At 44.4% G+C, this 19,500-nt stretch overlaps 1 non-coding gene across 1 annotated transcript; it reads right to left on the bottom strand.

The window, feature by feature from the left end:
* Positions 1-18,195: 18,195 nt before the first annotated feature.
* trnaq-cug (transfer RNA glutamine (anticodon CUG)) lies at positions 18,196-18,267 on the bottom strand. Its single transcript has one exon. It is a non-coding gene; the product is annotated as a tRNA-Gln (tRNA).
* Between the last annotated feature and the right edge of the window lie 1,233 nt (positions 18,268-19,500).

Genomic DNA, 19,500 nt, shown 5'->3' with positions numbered 1-19,500 from the left:
GTGGACCCCACTTCATCAGCTGAATAATATTAATTATTGTTAATATTATTAATAATAATATTATACCCAGTAATAATATAATATAATAATATACCCAACAGTCATGTAAACTGCTTCAATTAAATTCAGTTTGAGTTATAAAGCACCCAGAGCTATAATCAAATTAATTTTAATACAATCAAACCAAAAAGTTTCCAGCTCAGGAAACCAGCATATTGTACTGAAGCTTCTCTCTAAACCAATCCCTGTGGAGAGAAAAAACTCCATTTGAACAGGAAGAAACCTCCATTAGAACCAGAACCAGGAACCATCTGCCTGGAGCAGCTGGGGGTTGAGAGGACAGGAGAGAGGAAGCAGCGTAACACCAGGCCAGAGACACCTGCTGAGAGAAAGAAACAAGTTAACGACAACAATGATGTCACATCGACATGGAGAGGTGCATCATGGGAGCTCCCCCAGCAGTCTGGGCCTATAGCAGCTTAACTATGGAATGTTTCAGGGTAACCTGAGCCATCCCTAACAATAAGCTTTATCAGAAAGGAAAGTTTTAAGCCTGGTCTTAAAGGTAGAGAGGGGCCTGATAACTGAAGGCTCTGCCTCCCAAACTGGCAGCTGCTTCCCCAGAGGAGCCTGATAACTGAAGGCTCTGCCTCCCAAACTGGCAGCTGGTTCCGCAGAGAGGGGCCTGATAACTGAAGGCTCTGCCTCCCAAACTGGCAGCTGGTTCCACAGAGAGGGGCCTGATAACTGAAGGCTCTGCCTCCCAAACTGGCAGCTGGTTCCACAGAGAGGGGCCTGATAACTGAAGGCTCTGCATCCCAAACTGGCAGCTGGTTCCACAGAGAGGGGCCTGATAACTGAAGGCTCTGCCTCCCAAACTGGCAGCTGGTTCCACAGAGAGGGGCCTGATAACTGAAGGCTCTGCCTCCCAAACTGGCAGCTGCTTCCACAGAGAGGGGCCTGATAACTGAAGGCTCTGCATCCCAAACTGGCAGCTGGTTCCACAGAGAGGGGCCTGATAACTGAAGGCTCTGCCTCCCAAACTGGCAGCTGGTTCCTCAGAGAGGGGCCTGATAACTGAAGGCTCTGCCTCCCAAACTGGCAGCCGGTTCCACAGAGAGGGGCCTGATAACTGAAGGCTCTGCCTCCCAAACTGGCAGCCGGTTCCACAGAGAGGGGCCTGATAACTGAAGGCTCTGCCTCCCAAACTGGCAGCTGGTTCCACAGAGAGGGGCCTGATAACTGAAGGCTCTGCCTCCCAAACTGGCAGCTGGTCCCACAGAGAGGGGCCTGATAACTGAAGGCTCTGCCTCCCAAACTGGCAGCTGGTTCCACAGAGAGGGGCCTGATAACTGAAGGCTCTGCCTCCCAAACTGGCAGCTGGTTCCACAGAGAGGGGCCTGATATCTGAAGGCTCTGCCTCCCAAACTGGCAGCTGGTTCCACAGAGAGGGGCCTGATAACTGAAGGCTCTGCCTCCCAAACTGGCAGCTGGTCCCACAGAGAGGGGCCTGATAACTGAAGGCTCTGCCTCCCAAACTGGCAGCTGGTCCCACAGAGAGGGGCCTGATAACTGAAGTCTCTGCCTCCCAAACTGGCAGCTGGTCCCACAGAGAGGGGCCTGATAACTGAAGGCTCTGCCTCTGTTCTCTTGTTGCTCTTTTCTAACCCCGGAGGCGCCCCCTGCTGGACCTGATGAGGCTCTGAGTGTTTCAGATTTAAAGAACGTGGAGAAGTTTTCTGTTTTGTTTGTTTTCTGCTTTGTTTGTTTTCTGTTTTGTTTGTTTTATGCTTTGTTTTCTGCTTTGTTTGTTTTCTGTTTTGTTTGTTTTCTGTTTTGTTTGTTTTCTGCTTTGTTTGTTTTCTGCTTTTTTTCATTTCTGCTTTGTTTTCTGCTTTGTTTGTTATCTGTTTTGTTTGTTTTCTGATTGGTTTGTTTTCTGTTTTGTTTATTTTCTGTTTTGTTTGTTTTCTGATTGTTTTGTTTTCTGTTTGGTTTGTTTTCTGTTTTGTTTGTTTTCTGCTTTGTTTGTTTTCTGTTTTGTTTTTTTTTCTGCTTTGTTTGTTTTCTGTTTTGTTTGTTTTCTGTTTTGTTTGTTTTCTGCTTTTTTTTTATTTCTGCTTTGTTTGTTTTCTGTTTTGTTTGTTTTCTGTTTTGTTTGTTTTCTGCTTTTTTTTATTTCTGCTTTGTTTGTTTTCTGATTTGTTTGTTTTTTGTTTTGTGTGTTTTCTGATAGGTTTATTTTCTGTTTTGTTTATTTTCTTTTTTGTTTGTTTTCTGATTGTTTTGTTTTCTGTTTGGTTTGTTTTCTGTTTTGTTTGTTTTCTGCTTTGTTTTTTTCTGCTTTGTTTGTTTTCTGTTTTGTTTGTTTTCTGTTTTGTTTGTTTTCTGCTTTTTTTAATTTCTGCTTTGTTTGTTTTCTGATTTGTTTGTTTTTTGTTTTGTGTGTTTTCTGCTTTGTTTGTTTTCTGCTTTGTTTGTTATCTGATTGGTGTGTTTTCTGATAGGTTTATTTTCTGTTTTGTTTATTTTCTGTTTTGTTTGTTTTCTGTTTTGTTTGTTTTCTGATAGGTTTATTTTCTGTTTTGTTTATTTTCTGTTTTGTTTGTTTTCTGATTGGTTTGTTTTCTGTTTTGTTTGTTTTCTGTTTTGTTTATTTTCTGATTGGTTTATTTTCTGTTTTGTTTATTTTCTGTTTTGTTTGTTTTCTGTTTGGTTTGTTTTCTGCTTTGTTTGTTTTCTGTTTTGTTTGTTTTCTGCTTTGTTTTTTTCTGTTTTGTTTGTTTTCTGTTTTGTTTGTTTTCTGCTTTGTTTGTTTTCTGCTTTGTTTTCTGTTTTGTTTGTTTTCTGCTTTGTTTGTTTTCTGCTTTGTTTTCTGTTTTGTTTGTTTTCTGTTTTGTTTGTTTTCTGCTTTGTTTGTTTTCTGCTTTGTTTTCTGTTTTGTTTGTTTTCTGCTTTGTTTTCTGTTTTGTTTATTTTCTGTTTTGTTTGTTTTCTGATTGGTTTGTTTTCTGTTTTGTTTGTTTTCTGTTTTGTTTATTTTCTGATTGGTTTATTTTCTGTTTTGTTTGTTTTCTGTTTGGTTTGTTTTCTGTTTTGTTTGTTTTCTGCTTTGTTTTTTTCTGTTTTGTTTGTTTTCTGTTTTGTTTGTTTTCTGCTTTGTTTGTTTTCTGCTTTGTTTTCTGTTTTGTTTGTTTTCTGCTTTGTTTTCTGTTTTGTTTGTTTTCTGTTTTATTTGTTTTATTCTTTGTTTTTTTTCTGCTTTGTTTTTTTCTGTTTTGTTTGTTTTCTGTTTTGTTTGTTTTCTGCTTTGCTTGTTTTTTGTTTTGTTTGTTTTCTGCTTTGTTTGTTTTCTGTTTTGTTTGTTTTCTGATTGGTTTGTTTTCTGTTTTGTTTGTTTTCTGTTTTGGTTGTTTTATGCTTTGTTTGTTTTCTGATTGGTTTGTTTTCTGTTTTGTTTGTTTTGTTTTGTTTGTTTTCTGCTTTGTTTGTTTTCTGTTTTGTTTGTTTTCTGTTTTGGTGGTTTTATGCTTTGTTTGTTTTCTGATTGGTTTGTTTTCTGTTTTGTTTGTTTTGTTTTGTTTGTTTTCTGCTTTGTTTGTTTTCTGATTGGTTTGTTTTCTGTTTTGTTTGTTTTGTTTTGTTTGTTTTCTGTTTTGTTTGTTTTCTGCTTTTTTAATTTCTGCTTTGTTTGTTTTCTGATTTGTTTGTTTTCTGCTTTTTTTTATTTCTGCTTTGTTTGTTTTCTGATTTGTTTGTTTTTTGTTTTGTGTGTTTTCTGATAGGTTTATTTTCTGTTTTGTTTATTTTCTTTTTTGTTTGTTTTCTGATTGTTTTGTTTTCTGTTTGGTTTGTTTTCTGTTTTGTTTGTTTTCTGCTTTGTTTTTTTTCTGTTTTGTTTGTTTTCTGTTTTGTTTGTTTTCTGCTTTTTTTAATTTCTGCTTTGTTTGTTTTCTGATTTGTTTGTTTTTTGTTTTGTGTGTTTTCTGCTTTGTTTGTTTTCTGCTTTGTTTGTTATCTGATTGGTGTGTTTTCTGATAGGTTTATTTTCTGTTTTGTTTATTTTCTGTTTTGTTTGTTTTCTGTTTTGTTTGTTTTCTGATAGGTTTATTTTCTGTTTTGTTTATTTTCTGTTTTGTTTGTTTTCTGATTGGTTTGTTTTCTGTTTGGTTTGTTTTCTGCTTTGATTGTTTTCTGTTTTGTTTGTTTTCTGCTTTGTTTTTTTCTGTTTTGTTTGTTTTCTGTTTTGTTTGTTTTCTGCTTTGTTTGTTTTCTGCTTTGTTTTCTGTTTTGTTTGTTTTCTGCTTTGTTTTCTGTTTTGTTTGTTTTCTGCTTTGTTTTCTGTTTTGTTTGTTTTCTGTTTTATTTGTTTTATTCTTTGTTTTTTTTCTGCTTTGTTTTTTTCTGTTTTGTTTGTTTTCTGTTTTGTTTGTTTTCTGCTTTGCTTGTTTTTTGTTTTGTTTGTTTTCTGCTTTGTTTGTTTTCTGTTTTGTTTGTTTTCTGTTTTGTTTGTTTTCTGTTTTGGTTGTTTTATTCAATTCAATTCAATTCATTTTTATTTATATAGCGCCAAATACAACAAATGTCATCTCAAGGCACTTAGATAGTAAGTCCAATTCAAGCCAATTGGAATTCAATTAATTAATAATAATCATAATTCATAAAATAATCCAATTCGTTCATATAGAGCCAATTCAAAAACAATTTCCTAGCTAAGAAAACCAACAGATTGCACTGAAAACTTTTTGTTTTTCGGTCCAATCTCCCGGCCTGAGCGGCGTGCCTGAGGCGACTGTGGAGAGAAACGACTCCCTTTTAACAGGAAGAAACCTCTGGCAGAACCAGACTCAGGAAGGGTGGCCATCCGCCTCGACCAGCTGGGGTTTGAGAAGACAGAAAAAGGGGGGGGGAGGGGGGCAGGGGGCCACCGCGACGGCGGCACTGTAACACCATTCAAAGGATATCTGTTGGAACAGGGAAACACGAGTTAATGACCACAATAATATCACATATACATAAAGAGAGTAAAGTGAGGAAAGGTGTGTCAGATGAGGCCCCCCAGCAGTCTAGGCCTATAGCAGCTTAACTATGGGATGTTTCAGGATCACCTGAGCCATCCCTAACTATAAGCTTTATCAAAAAGGAAAGTTTTAAGCCTGGTCTTAAAAGTGGAAAGGGTGTCTGCTTCCCGGACATTTACTGGCAGCTTATTCCACAATTGAGGGGCCTGATAACTGAAGGCTCTGCCTCCCATTCTACTTTTAGAAACTCTGGGAACCTCAAGTAAACCTGCAGTTTGGGAACGAAGTGCTCTGTTAGGAAAATATCTTACAATGAGATCTTTAAGATATGATGGAGCTCGGTCATTAAGAGCTTTATATGTGAGGAGAAGAATCTTAAATTCTATTCTGAATTTAACAGGGAGCCAATGAAGAGAAGCTAAAACTGGAGAAATATGATCTCTCCTGTTAGTTCTCATCAGAACTCTGGCTGCAGCATTTTGGATCAACTGAAGGCTTTTCAGAGAATATGTGGGACAGCCCAATAATAAAGAATTACAGTAGTCCAATCTTGAAGTAACAAATGCATGAATTAGTTTTTCTGCATCACTCTGAGACAAGATGTTCCTGATTTTAACAATATTACGAAGGTGAAAGAAGGCAGTCCTAGAAACCTGTTTTATATGCGAGTCAAATGATAAGTTCTGGTCAAAAATAACTCCAAGGTTCCTCACTGTAGAACTAGAAGCCAAGGAAATACCATCTAGAGTAACTATATAGCTAGACAATTTCTCCCTGAAACGCTCAGGTCCAAAGATAACGACTTCAGTTTGTCTGAATTTAGAAGCAGACAGTTCTGAGTCATCCAGGTCTTTATGTCTTTAAGACATGCTTGTAGTCTAACCAACCTATTGGTTTCATCTGGTTTTATAGATAAGTACAGCTGAGTATCATCAGCATAGCAATGGAAATTTATGCCATGCTGTCTAATAATGTTACCTAATGGAAGCATGTATAAAGTAAAAAGAATCGGTCCAAGCACAGAACCCTGGGGAACTCCATGACTTACTCTGGTGTGTGAGGAAGATTCTTCGTTTACAAGAACAAACTGAAATCTATCAGATAAATATGATTTAAACCAGCCTAATGCAGTTCCTTTAATCCCAATAACATGTTCAAGTCTGTGTAATAAGATACTGTGATCGACCGTATCAAATGCAGCACTGAGATCCAACAGGACAAGCACAGACACAAGTCCGCTATCAGAGGCTAAGAGGAGATCATTGGTAACTTTCAGCAGTGCAGTTTCTGTGCTATGATGCACTCTGAATCCTGACTGAAACTCTTCAAACAAATTATTTCTGTGTAAATGATCACAAAGCTGAGCTGCAACTATTTTTTCAAGAACTTTAGACATAAAAGGGAGATTGGATATAGGTCTATAATGAGCCAACACTTCTGAATCAAGAGTAGGTTTTTTAAGTAAAGGTTTAATTACAGCAACCTTAAAAGTCTGAGGTACATATCCTGTCAACAAAGACAGATTGATCAAATCCAATATGGAAGTGTCAATTAAGGGGAAAACCTCCTTGAACAGTCTGGTTGGGATTGGGTCTAAAACACAAGTTGATGGTTTAGAAGAGACTATTGCTGTTGTTAGTTCAGAGAGATCAACTGGGCAGAAGCCGTCTAAATACAAATCAGGTTCTAAAGATACTTCTAAAGCTGCTGTACTTGATGATACATCACTGATAATAGTGGGAAGGACTCCATCAATCTTCTCTCTGATAGAAACAATTTTATTAATAAAGAAGCTCATGAAATCATCACTGCTGAGAGTTAAAGGAATAACTGGCTCAGCAGAGCTCGGACTCTTAGTCAGACTGGCTACAGTGCTGAAGAGAAACCTGGGATTATTCTTATTCTCTTCTATCAATGATGAATAATAAGCAGTTCTAGCTTTACGAAGGGCTTTCTTATACATTGTTAAACTATCTTTCCAGACTAACTGAGACTCTTCTAAATTAGAGGAACGCCACTGTCTCTCCAGCTTTCTTGCAGTCTGCTTTAAAGCACGCAGCTGTGAATTATACCAAGGAGCCAGCCTCTTCTGACTGATTACCTTCCTTTTCAGAGGGGCAACATTGTCCAGTGCTGTACGCATTGAAACTATAGTGCTGTCAACAAGAGAGTCAAATGCTGCTGGAGTAAAGTTTAGGTAGTCGTCCTCTGTCATATCTGCACAGTGAAGAAAAGGATGATGGAATTAATTCTTTAAATCTGGTTACAGCATCCTCTGATAGACACCTTCTATACGTAAATTTCTTCTCAGAAACTGTATAGTCAAGTAATGTAAACTCAAAGGTTATCAGAAAATGGTCAGATAAGACAGGGTTATGAGGGAACACTGTTAACTGTTCACTCTCAATGCCATAAGTCAGCACAAGATCAAGGGTGTGATTAAGGCAGTGAGTCGGTCCGTGTACACTCTGAGAAAATCCAATAGAGTCCAATATAGAATTAAAGTTCATATTCAGGCTGTCATTTTCAACATCTACATGAATATTAAAGTCACCCACTACAATGACTTTATCTGTACTCAGCACTAACTGGGATAAAAACTCTGAGAATTCAGACAGAAACTCAGAATAAGGGCCAGGTGGACGATACACAACAACAAACACAAGAGGTTTCTGGGATTTCCACTTTGCGTGGGAAAAACTGAGAATCACAGATTCAAAAGAGCTCAAACTAATCTTGGGTCTGGGACTGATGAGTAACCCTGATCTGAAAATAGCTGCCACTCCTCCTCCTCTGCCTGTGGTTCCAGGAACGTGAACATTTAAACAGTCAGAGGGAGTTGATTCATTAATGCTAACATGATGCTAACATGATGCTAACATGATGCTAACATGATCCTCCTGCTGCAGCCAGGTTTCTGTAAGACAAAATATATCAATATGATGATCACAAATCAACTCATTCACTAACAGAGACTTCGAAAGGAGAGATCTGATATTCAGCAAACCACATTTAATAGTTTGATGTTTTTGTTCAGTTAAAGTTTTTGTTTTAATAATTTCTTTTTGCACAAGAGGATTTGCTCCTTTTGTGTTAATTGATTGGGTGGGTAGCAGCAGGTGGGAAGCTGCAGAGAAGTGTGTAAGACTACAACTCTGCATCCTGGTCTGAGCCCTGGGTTGTCATGTTTTAGGGTGGCAAATAAATTCATCCATATTTCTAGAAATGAGAGCTGCTCCTTCCAAAGTGGGATGGATGCCGTCTCTCCTCATCAGACCAGGTTTTCTCCAGAAAGATTGCCAATTATCTACGTAGCCCACGTTGTTTGCTGGACACCATCTAGACAACCAGCGATTGTAGGACGGCATGCGGCTAAACATGTCATCACTGGTCAGATTTGGCAGGGGTCCAGAGAAAACTACGGAGTCCGACATTGTTTTGGCAAAATCACACACCGATGCAACATTAATTTTAGTGACCTCCGATTGGCGTAACCGGGTGTCATTAACGCCGACGTGAATAACTATTTTACCATATTTACGTTTATCCTTAGCCAGCAGTTTTAAATAGGATTCTATGTCGCCCGCTCTGGCCCCTGGAATGCATTTGACTATGGCCGCTGGTGCCTCTAATGCCACGTTTCTGACTATAGAGCTGCCAGTTACCAGGGTTTTATCCTCAGCGGGTGTGTCGCTGAGTGGGGAAAATCTGTTAGAAGCGTGGACAGGTCGATGGTGAACAACGGGCTTGACTTTAGAGCTATGCCTCTTCCTGACAGTCACCCAGCCACGATGTAATCCCGGCTGCTCGGGTTCTGCCTGGGGGCGGCTAATGGAGCTAGCTACGCTAGGTGGCTCCACACTGGCAAAAGGGGCCTGGCTCGCTATCGGTTGATTTTCAACAGTGCAGAGCCGAGCTTCCAATTCAGATAACCTCGCCTCCAAAACTACAAAAAGACTACATTTGTTACATGTACCATTATCGCTAAAGGAGGCAGAGGAGTAACTAAACATCTGACACACGGAGCAGGTGAAAGCAGGAGAAGGAGGAAGAGAACCGGTAGCCATGCTACGCTAGAGAACCAGACACACCGCTAAAAAGTGAGAATAAAGATTAAAGATCTGTAGGAGTGTGTTAGAACAGAACGGTAAGCTATAGAGTTTAACTATGCAAAATTGTGTAAGTTATAGATCGAAATAAAGTGATTATCAGTACTCCAAGCGGAGCAAGAAATTCCACAGTGCACGAGCAAGGTAACAGGAAGTGATGCAACACGTCTTACCGCAAAGCGTCACAGCGTCAGCAAAGCCTCCAACCCAAGGATTTCTTGGATTATCTGAAACTACATGAATGCTTTGTTTGTTTTCTGATTGGTTTGTTTTCTGTTTTGTTTGTTTTGTTTTGTTTGTTTTCTGCTTTGTTTGTTTTCTGTTTTGTTTGTTTTGTTTTGTTTGTTTTCTGCTTTGTTTGTTTTCTGATTGGTTTGTTTTCTGTTTTGTTTGTTTTGTTTTGTTTGTTTTCTGTTTTGTTTGTTTTCTGCTTTTTTAATTTCTGCTTTGTTTGTTTTCTGCTTTGTTTGTTTTCTGATTTGTTTGTTTTCTGCTTTGTATTTTTCTGTTTTGTTTGTTTTCTGCTTTGTTTGTTATCTGTTTTGTTTGTTTTCTGCTTAGGTTTTAAGTTTTATTGAGTTTCAGTTGAGCTGTTTCTGTGTTTCACAGCCCGACCTCAGCGCCTGTTTCTGGGATCCATCTGTTCTTTACAGGCTGTGACATAGAACCAGACCTCAGCTGCACTCAGACTCAGTTATCAGAACTGATCCTGCATCAGGAGCCAGAACTGATCCTGGATCAGTAGTATATCACCATCACCATGTTTCTGGTTGTGGTTCTGGTCCTGGTTCTGGTCCTGGTCCTTGTTCTGGTTCTGGTTCTGGTCCTGGTCCTGGTCCTGGTCCTGGTCTTGGTCTTGGTCCTGGTCCTGGTCCTGGTTCTGGTTCTGGTTCTGGTTCTGGTCCTGGTAATGCTGTCAGAAACATGAGGGATGTGAGCAGCTGATGATGGAGTTTCCTGTTTCTGCAGAAAGCAGCCGGCCTGAGCTCCTCTGCATGCGTCTCTGTGTGAGCGGCAGGAGCTAAACATGGGGGGCGGGGTCCCCCGGGGGGCCCACAGATTTATAAATCCACCTTTAATCTCACCAAGAAGTGAAGCCTGGACCTGCTCGCTGCTCCAGACTGAGGACAGAACTCCATCTGATGTTTAAACCCGACACTGGAAAAAATCAAAGTCTTACCAAGTATATTTGTCTCATTTCTTGTCAAAATATCTCATTACAGTTAATATAAGACACAACTGCCTAACAAGTACCATTTCAGCCAGATATAGGGACTTGTTTTAAGACAATACATCTGGAATATCTTGTTAAATGCAAAAGTCTTGAAAACAAATTGTTTTGAGTACCATATCATATGAAATAAGCTTTTTTGACATTTCAATAGGTTTTTAAGCTAATTTCAAGATCACTTTTATCTCAAAAGTCCTAAATATCACATTTTATTTCAAGAAATCTTGACAAGCCAATTTTTACTAGTTCCATTGGCAGATTTTTTTGCTTATTTCAAGCAAAAACGTCTTTTATTTGTTGTTTTTTTACTTCTTTTTGGAGGGGCATTTTTTCCAGTGGACAGAGTGGAGCTGAGAGCTGCGGCTGCTGGAGCTCATTCAGACTGTTTGTTGTGGTGGAACAGAACATGTGTTCCTTCCCTTCCAGAACACGCTGTCTGGTTTACCAGAAGGGGAGGAGGAGGGGGGACATTAGAGCACACTGGGACCAGGCTGGGACCCCAGGCTGGGACTCCCCTCCAGGTCGTGTTCCGGGCAGCCGGAGCCCACCACCAGCAGCCCACCAGCAGCAGCCCGCCGGCCCCTCGCAGCGGCTCCTTTGTTCCAGAGTTCATTACCACGCAGCAGGAGAGAGTTCCCTGTCCTCTGTCTGTCCCACATATCCGTCCATCAGGCTGACTCAGGACAATCAGCCCCCCCCACCCAGAGGGGCGGAGGCAGGACAGAAGAACACGAGGTGGTCAGGCCAAGTTTCATGACCTTGCGATGATGATAAGGCTTTCAAACCACAAACGCCATCACACGATTTTCACTGCCTTGCTACGCCCACACCGTTCAGAGTTTGGAAAAGTTTCCCCATGATCTTTTTCCCTCCATGTCTTAAGAGTAACCTGGCCAAGTTTGAAGTCTGTAGCATTAAATCTGTAGGAGGAGTTCGATCAAATGTAAGGTGTGGGAAAAAAAGACGTTTCCAACGACCAGCAGGTGGCGCTATAGGTGGATGTCACTATGATAATATGTACGCGTTCAGGCTGGGTCCAGCATTCACCGTATGAAGTTTGGGACAGATTGGATAATGTATGTGGGAGTTATAAGCGACTTCATTTTTTGTGGTGAGTGATGGCGAGTCATCAAACTTTGAGGCGTCGCCACGGCCACGCCCTTTAAGTTTTGAAAAAGTTGCCCAATGATTTTTCCCCCCATGTCTTAAGAGTAACCTGGCCAAGTTTGAAGTCTGTAGCATTAAATCTGTAGGACAAGTTCGATCATATACAAGGTGTGGAATCGGTCAAAAATTTCACCAAAACGCACTTTCCATCCAAAATGGCCGCCTTCCAGTGGGCGTGGGAACATGGCGGCACGAGACTTTTTTGTGCGTCTGGGCATGATGAATGAGTGTACCAAATTTCGTCGTCCCACGCAAAACTAACCCCATTGCAGGGACCATTTTTAAGCATCGTAGGGGGCGCTACAGAGCCAATGAGCGACTCCCAAAAATATAAAGCCCAGATTTTTAATTTCATGAGTTGTCGGGCACCTTTTGCAAAGAATAAGAAAGAAAGAAAGAAAGAAGAAGAAACCTTACAGATACAATAGGGTCCCTGCAGTTTCACTGCTCGGTCCCTCACAGGTACCAAGTCCAGGGGAGCGTTGGGGTGTTGGCGGCCTTATAAACCAAGCCCACAGTCAGCTGTTGGAGCCTTCGGAGAGTCGCTGAACGTCTGTCAGCCCTCATTCTCCTGTTAGAAGTTACTGAAGTCTGATGGAGATGTCTGAGGGTTCGTGTGAGGAGCTGCTTTAATCCAGTCAGCTGGGTCTGTTCTGTCATCAACCAGCAACAATCAGAACCCAATTTAACCACGTTTGTACCCCGTTAGGTGGACCCCCCGGTGAATAAAAAGGACTACCCCACTGAAGGAGAAACACCGACCGCCCATCAGCCTTGGTCAATAAAACACTCTGGGAATCGCACCACCAACCTTCCCGGTGGAGGAGAACACTCCTGAACCCTAACCCTCTGTGGGTGGGTTAGGGAACACTCCTGAACCCTAACCCTCTGTGGGTGGGTTAGGGAACACTCCTGAACCCTAACCCTCTGTGGGTGGGTTAGGGAACATGCCTGAACCCTAACCCTCTGTGGGTGGGTTAGGGAACACTCCTGAACCCTAACCCTCTGTGGGTGGGTTAGGGAACATGCCTGAACCCTAACCCTCTGTGGGTGGGTTAGGGAACACTCCTGAACCCTAACCCTCTGTGGGTGGGTTAGGGAACACTCCTGAACCCTAACCCTCTGTGGGTGGGTTAGGGAACACTCCTGAACCCTAACCCTCTGTGGGTGGGTTAGGGAACACTCCTGAACCCTAACCCTCTGTGGGTGGGTTAGGGAACATGCCTGAACCCTAACCCTCTGTGGGTGGGTTAGGGAACACTCCTGAACCCTAACCCTCTGTGGGTGGGTTAGGGAACATGCCTGAACCCTAACCCTCTGTGGGTGGGTTAGGGAACACTCCTGAACCCTAACCCTCTGTGGGTGGGTTAGGGAACACTCCTGAACCCTAACCCTCTGTGGGTGGGTTAGGGAACACTCCTGAACCCTAACCCTCTGTGGGTGGGTTAGGGAACATGCCTGAACCCTTACCCTCTGTGGGTGGGTTAGGGAACATGCCTGAACCCTTACCCTCTGTGGGTGGGTTAGGGAACATGCCTGAACCCTTACCCTCTGTGGGTGGGTTAGGGAACATGCCTGAACCCTAACCCTCTGTGGGTGGGTTAGGGAACACTCCTGAACCCTAACCCTCTGTGGGTGGGTTAGGGAACACGCCTGAACCCTAACCCTCTGTGGGTGGGTTAGGGAACACTCCTGAACCCTAACCCTCTGTGGGTGGGTTAGGGAACACGCCTGAACCCTAACCCTCTGTGGGTGGGTTAGGGAACACTCCTGAACCCTAACCTTCTGTGGGTGGGTTAGGGAACACTCCTGAACCCTAACCCTCTGTGGGTGGGTTAGGGAACACTCCTGAACCCTAACCCTCTGTGGGTGGGTTAGGGAACACGCCTGAACCCTAACCCTCTGTGGGTGGGTTAGGGAACAGTCCTGAACCCTAACCCTCTGTGGGTGAGTTAGGGAACACGTCTGAACCCTAACCTTCTGTGGGTGGGTTAGGGAACACTCCTGAACCCTAACCCTCTGTGGGTGGGTTAGGGAACACTCCTGAACCCTAACCCTCTGTGGGTGGGTTAGGGAACACTCCTGAACCCTAACCCTCTGTGGGTGGGTTAGGGAACACACCTGAACCCTAACCCTCTGTGGGTGGGTTAGGGAACACGCCTGAACCCTAACCCTCTGAGGGTGGGTTAGGGAACACGCCTGAACCCTAACCCTCTGTGGGTGGGTTAGGGAACACGCCTGAACCCTAACCCTCTGAGGGTGGGTTAGGGAACACGCCTGAACCCTAACCCTCTGTGGGTGGGTTAGGGAACACTCCTGAACCCTAACCTTCTGTGGGTGGGTTAGGGAACACTCCTGAACCCTAACCCTCTGTGGGTGGGTTAGGGAACACGCCTGAACCCTAACCCTCTGTGGGTGGGTTAGGGAACACTCCTGAACCCTAACCTTCTGTGGGTGGGTTAGGGAAAACTCCTGAACCCTAACCCTCTGTGGGTGGGTTAGGGAACATGCCTGAACCCTAACCCTCTGTGGGTGGGTTAGGGAACACTCCTGAACCCTAACCCTCTGTGGGTGGGTTAGGGAACACTCCTGAACCCTAACCCTCTGTGGGTGGGTTAGGGAACATACCTGAACCCTAACCCTGAACCCTAACCCTCTGTGGGTGGGTTAGGGAACATGCCTGAACCCTAACCCTCTGTGGGTGGGTTAGGGAACACTCCTGAACCCTAACCCTCTGTGGGTGGGTTAGGGAACACTCCTGAACCCTAACCCTCTGTGGGTGGGTTAGGGAACACGCCTGAACCCTAACCCTCTGAGGGTGGGTTAGGGAACACGCCTGAACCCTAACCCTCTGTGGGTGGGTTAGGGAACACGCCTGAACCCTAACCCTCTGTGGGTGGGTTAGGGAACACGCCTGAACCCTAACCCTCTGTGGGTGGGTTAGGGAACACTCCTGAACCCTAACCCTCTGTGGGTGGGTTAGGGAACACTCCTGAACCCTAACCCTCTGTTGGTGGGTTAGGGAACACTCCTGAACCCTAACCCTCTGTGGGTGGGTTAGGGAACACGCCTGAACCCTAACCCTCTGTGGGTGGGTTATGGAACACGCCTGAACCCTAACCCTCTGTGGGTGGGTTAGGGAACACTCCTGAACCCTAACCCTCTGTGGGTGGATTAGGGAACATGCCTGAACCCTAACCCTCTGTGGATGGGTTAGGGAACATGTCTGAACCCTAACCCTCTGTGGATGGGTTAGGGAACATGTCTGAACCCTAACCCTCTGTGGGTGGGTTAGGGAACACTCCTGAACCCTAACCCTCTGTGGGTGGGTTAGGGAACACTCCTGAACCCTAACCCTCTGTGGGTGGGTTAGGGAACACGCCTGAACCCTAACCCTCTGTGGGTGGGTTAGGGAACATGCCTGAACCCTAACCCTGAACCCTAACCCTCTGTGGGTGGGTTAGGGAACACTCCTGAACCCTAACCCTCTGTGGGTGGGTTAGGGAACACTTCTGAACCCTAACCCTGAACCCTAACCCTCTGTGGGTGGGTTAGGGAACATGCCTGAACCCTAACTCTGAACCCTAATCCTCTGTGGGTGGGTTAGGGAACATGCCTGAACCCTAATCCTCTGTTGGTGGGCTAGGGAACATGCCTGAACCCTAACCCTCTGTCGGTGGGTTAGGGAACACGCCTGAACCCTAACCCTCTGTGGGTGGATTAGGGAACATGCCTGAACCCTAACCCTCTGTGGATGGGTTAGGGAACATGCCTGAACCCTAACCCTCTGTGGGTGGGTTAGGGAACATGCTTGAACCCTTACCCTCTGTGGGTGGGTTAGGGAACACTCCTGAACCCTAACCCTCTGTGGGTGGGTTAGGGAACACGCCTGAACCCTAACCCTCTGTGGGTGGGTTAGGGAACACGCCTGAACCCTAACCCTCTGTGGGTGGATTAGGGAACACGCCTGAACCCTAACCCTCTGTGGGTGGGTTAGGGAACACGCCTGAACCCTAACCCTCTGTGGGTGGATTAGGGAACACGCCTGAACCCTTACCCTCTGTGGGTGGGTTAGGGAACATGCCTGAACCCTAACCCTCTGTGGATGGGTTAGGGAACACGTCTGAACCCTAACCCTCTGTGGGTGGATTAGGGAACACGCCTGAACCCTAACCCTCTGTGGATGGGTTAGGGAACACGCCTGAACCCTAACCCTCTGTGGGTGGGTTAGGGAACACGCCTGAACCCTAACCCTCTGTGGATGGGTTAGGGAACACTCCTGAACCCTAACCCTCTGTGGGTGGATTAGGGAACACGCCTGAACCCTAACCCTCTGTGGATGGGTTAGGGAACACGCCTGAACCCTAACCCTCTGTGGGTGGGTTAGGGAACACGCCTGAACCCTAACCCTCTGTGGGTGGGTTAGGGAACATGCCTGAACCCTAACCCTGAACCCTAACCCTCTGTGGGTGGGTTAGGGAACATGCCTGAACCCTAATCCTCTGTTGGTGGGCTAGGGAACATGCCTGAACCCTAACCCTCTGTGGGTGGGTTAGGGAACACGCCTGAACCCTAACCCTCTGTGGGTGGATTAGGGAACATGCCTGAACCCTAACCCTCTGTGGATGGGTTAGGGAACATGTCTGAACCCTAACCCTCTGTGGGTGGGTTAGGGAACATGCTTGAACCCTTACCCTCTGTGGGTGGGTTAGGGAACACTCCTGAACCCTAACCCTCTGTGGGTGGGTTAGGGAACACGCCTGAACCCTAACCCTCTGTGGGTGGGTTAGGGAACACGCCTGAACCCTAACCCTCTGTGGGTGGATTAGGGAACATGCCTGAACCCTAACCCTCTGTGGATGGGTTAGGGAACATGTCTGAACCCTAACCCTCTGTGGGTGGGTTAGGGAACATGCTTGAACCCTTACCCTCTGTGGGTGGGTTAGGGAACATGCCTGAACCCTAACCCTGAACCCTAACCCTCTGTGGGTGGGTTAGGGAACACTTCTGAACCCTAACCCTCTGTGGGTGGGTTAGGGAACATGCCTGAACCCTAACCCTCTGTGGGTGGGTTAGGGAACATGCCTGAACCCTAACTCTGAACCCTAATCCTCTGTGGGTGGGTTAGGGAACACTCCTGAACCCTAACCCTAACCCTCTGGGTCTGGGTTAGGGAACACTTCTGAACCCTAACCCTAACCCTGAACCCTAACCCTCTGGGTCTGGGTTAGGGAACACTTCTGAACCCTAACCCTCTGTGGGTGGGTTAGGGAACACTCCTGAACCCTAACCCTAACCCTCTGGGTCTGGGTTAGGGAACACTTCTGAACCCTAACCCTAACCCTGAACCCTAACCCTCTGTTGGTGGGCTAGGGAACATGCCTGAACCCTAACCCTCTGTGGGTGGGTTAGGGAACATGCCTGAACCCTAACCCTCTGTGGGTGGGTTAGGGAACATGCCTGAACCCTAACGCTCTGTGGGTGGGTTAGGGAACACTCCTGAACCCTAACCCTCTGTGGGTGGGTTAGGGAACACTCCTGAACCCTAACCCTCTGTGGGTGGGTTAGGGAACACTCCTGAACCCTAACCCAGCCTCAGAGGATGTAGGCGGTGTTCCAGTGGAGGTCTTGTCCTCACTTGTTCTGCTCATGGTGCAGCAGCAGCGGTTGAATCGGTGGGTGGAGCTGACGGCGCTGCTTGCTGGCGCTCGCAGTGTGTTTGTGCTCTGGCAGGGAGGCGGGAGAGGAAATCCAGCTCGTTTCTCTCCAAGTGTTCTTCTTGATTAAACATGTGTTCGCCCCCCCCGACCCCCCAGCAGCAGCAGCAGCTTCCAGCCAAGAGCTGGAAATAACTGCCATTGTTCTCGGAGCTCTGCGGGCCGGCAGCTGGCTGCAGCAGAAAGTCACTGAGTTTAATTCTCACTCTGCAACAAGAAGAAGACGAATTCCCACAGAGTACTTTAATCCTGCCCCCCTGAATCCCCCCCAACGCCGTTCTCCTCATTTGACCTGTTTGTGGCCTGCTGGAGACAAAGGTCCTCCGATTATTCCAAGAAACAAGACCCAGACACACAATCAGCACTTTCCTTATCAAAGACAAAGAAAAAAGAAAAAAATTTAAATACATTAACATTCCAGATGTCCAAAAATAAACAATTAGGCAACATGAAAACACCCTAAAAAAACCTGAAAACACCCTAAAAACAACAAGAAAACCCCCTAAAAAAACATGAAAACACCCTAAAAAAACATGAAAACAACATGAAAATATACTAAAAACAACATGAAAACACCCTAAAAAAACATGAAAACAACATGAAAATATACTAAAAACAACATGAAAACACCCTAAAAAAACACATGAAAACCTCCTTAAAACAACATGAAAATACACTAAAACAACGTTAAAAACCCCAAATAAACACATGAAAACAACCTAAAAACAACATGATGAACCCCACCTGTGAGATTTCTCGTTTTAACCACATTGTGGACAAAAATAGATTTTGTATAACTTTAGTGAATACTAAGTGTTGTTTTTCCTGTGTGAAAATAATCAGATGAATCCTTCATGAAAGAAGTCATTAACCCGATTGATCACAGATCAATGATGCTGATCAGAAATATATCACATCACTCTGTCACGGTGCAAAAAAAAGAAAACTTCAGGTTCCACCGAGATTTGAACTCGGATCGCTGGATTCAGAGTCCAGAGTGCTAACCATTACACCATGGAACCAGGTGGTCCCCAGGGGCCACGGTAAAGGATTATTATATGAAAAATTTATCTATGATATATGTTTTTACAGTTTTAATATTTTATAATGTTTTAAATAAAGTGAAACATGATTTAAATAATTGTTTTGTTATTCATGGATTTCCATCTTTATTCGTTTATTTGAATGCATGTTTGATTTTCAGACATATATTTTGAATTTTTACCATTAAAAATGTCGTTTATTCTCATGATTTTAGAAGTAAAAACCAAAGTGAACAAAACTGTTATCTGACGGGTAATAAACAACAAAGAGAGGCGCATCATGTTTCCATGGAGCATCATGTAAACAATGTAAACATCACAGAGCACAGGGCTCCCCCTGCTGGCTGCTAGGAGACATCACATGTAAACAATGTAAACATCACAGAGCACAGGGCTCCCCCTGCTGGCTGCTAGGAGACATCACATGTAAACAATGTAAACATCACAGAGCACAGGGCTCCCCCTGCTGGCTGCTAGGAGACATCACATGTAAACAATGTAAACATCACAGAGCACAGGGCTCCCCCTGCTGGCTGCAGAGGCTTCTTATTCTCTAACTCAGTCAGATTTATTTCAGCTCTGGTTTGTGTTACTGCATCAACTGGAGGTGGAGCAGGGGGGTATTCCTCGAAAGTAGCTAAAGAAAGCCAGGCTATAGCCGGAAAGTGTCGCTTGAACTAGCGCCATCTCCCAATTAAGCTTCAAGTCGTTCCTCGAAGACATTTTAGCTGCATCTCGGTGAGGCTAATCCAAGCAAGGCTTACATAGCCTAGCTAAGTGCGAGTGCACAAGGAACGTAAGAAGCCCTGACGAGTGGATGGTGGAAAAACGGAGATCTGTGTGAAAAGGAGAGCAAGACAAGCGCTGTTATTTTTTCGGCAGCTGAACAAATAATGCTGATGGAGCTGTATGAGGATTTTAAGTGTCATCACCAGAAATGGTAATACAGCTGCGATCAATAAAGCGAAGAAACGGCTAACAACTGCAGACAGACTAAACGCGTAAGTTATGAAAGTTTCATACCATTGACATTCATTTCACTGTCCTCATGTATTTATGCTCTCCTCTTGGTGTTATAATGTGTTTACATAAAGCATGCTGAACTGTCTCTGTATGAGATGTACAGCACACATATACTGGCCCTGCTCAGTTTATTAATAACCCAATAATCAACACGCATCATCATACTTTGTGACTATATTATCCTGTGTG

The sequence above is a fragment of the Odontesthes bonariensis genome, chromosome 1 (genome assembly GCF_027942865.1).
Source record: "Odontesthes bonariensis isolate fOdoBon6 chromosome 1, fOdoBon6.hap1, whole genome shotgun sequence".
Lineage (NCBI taxonomy): Eukaryota > Metazoa > Chordata > Actinopteri > Atheriniformes > Atherinopsidae > Odontesthes > Odontesthes bonariensis.
Note: the sequence above shows the minus strand (reverse complement) of the source record. Positions and strands in the feature narration are given on the sequence as shown.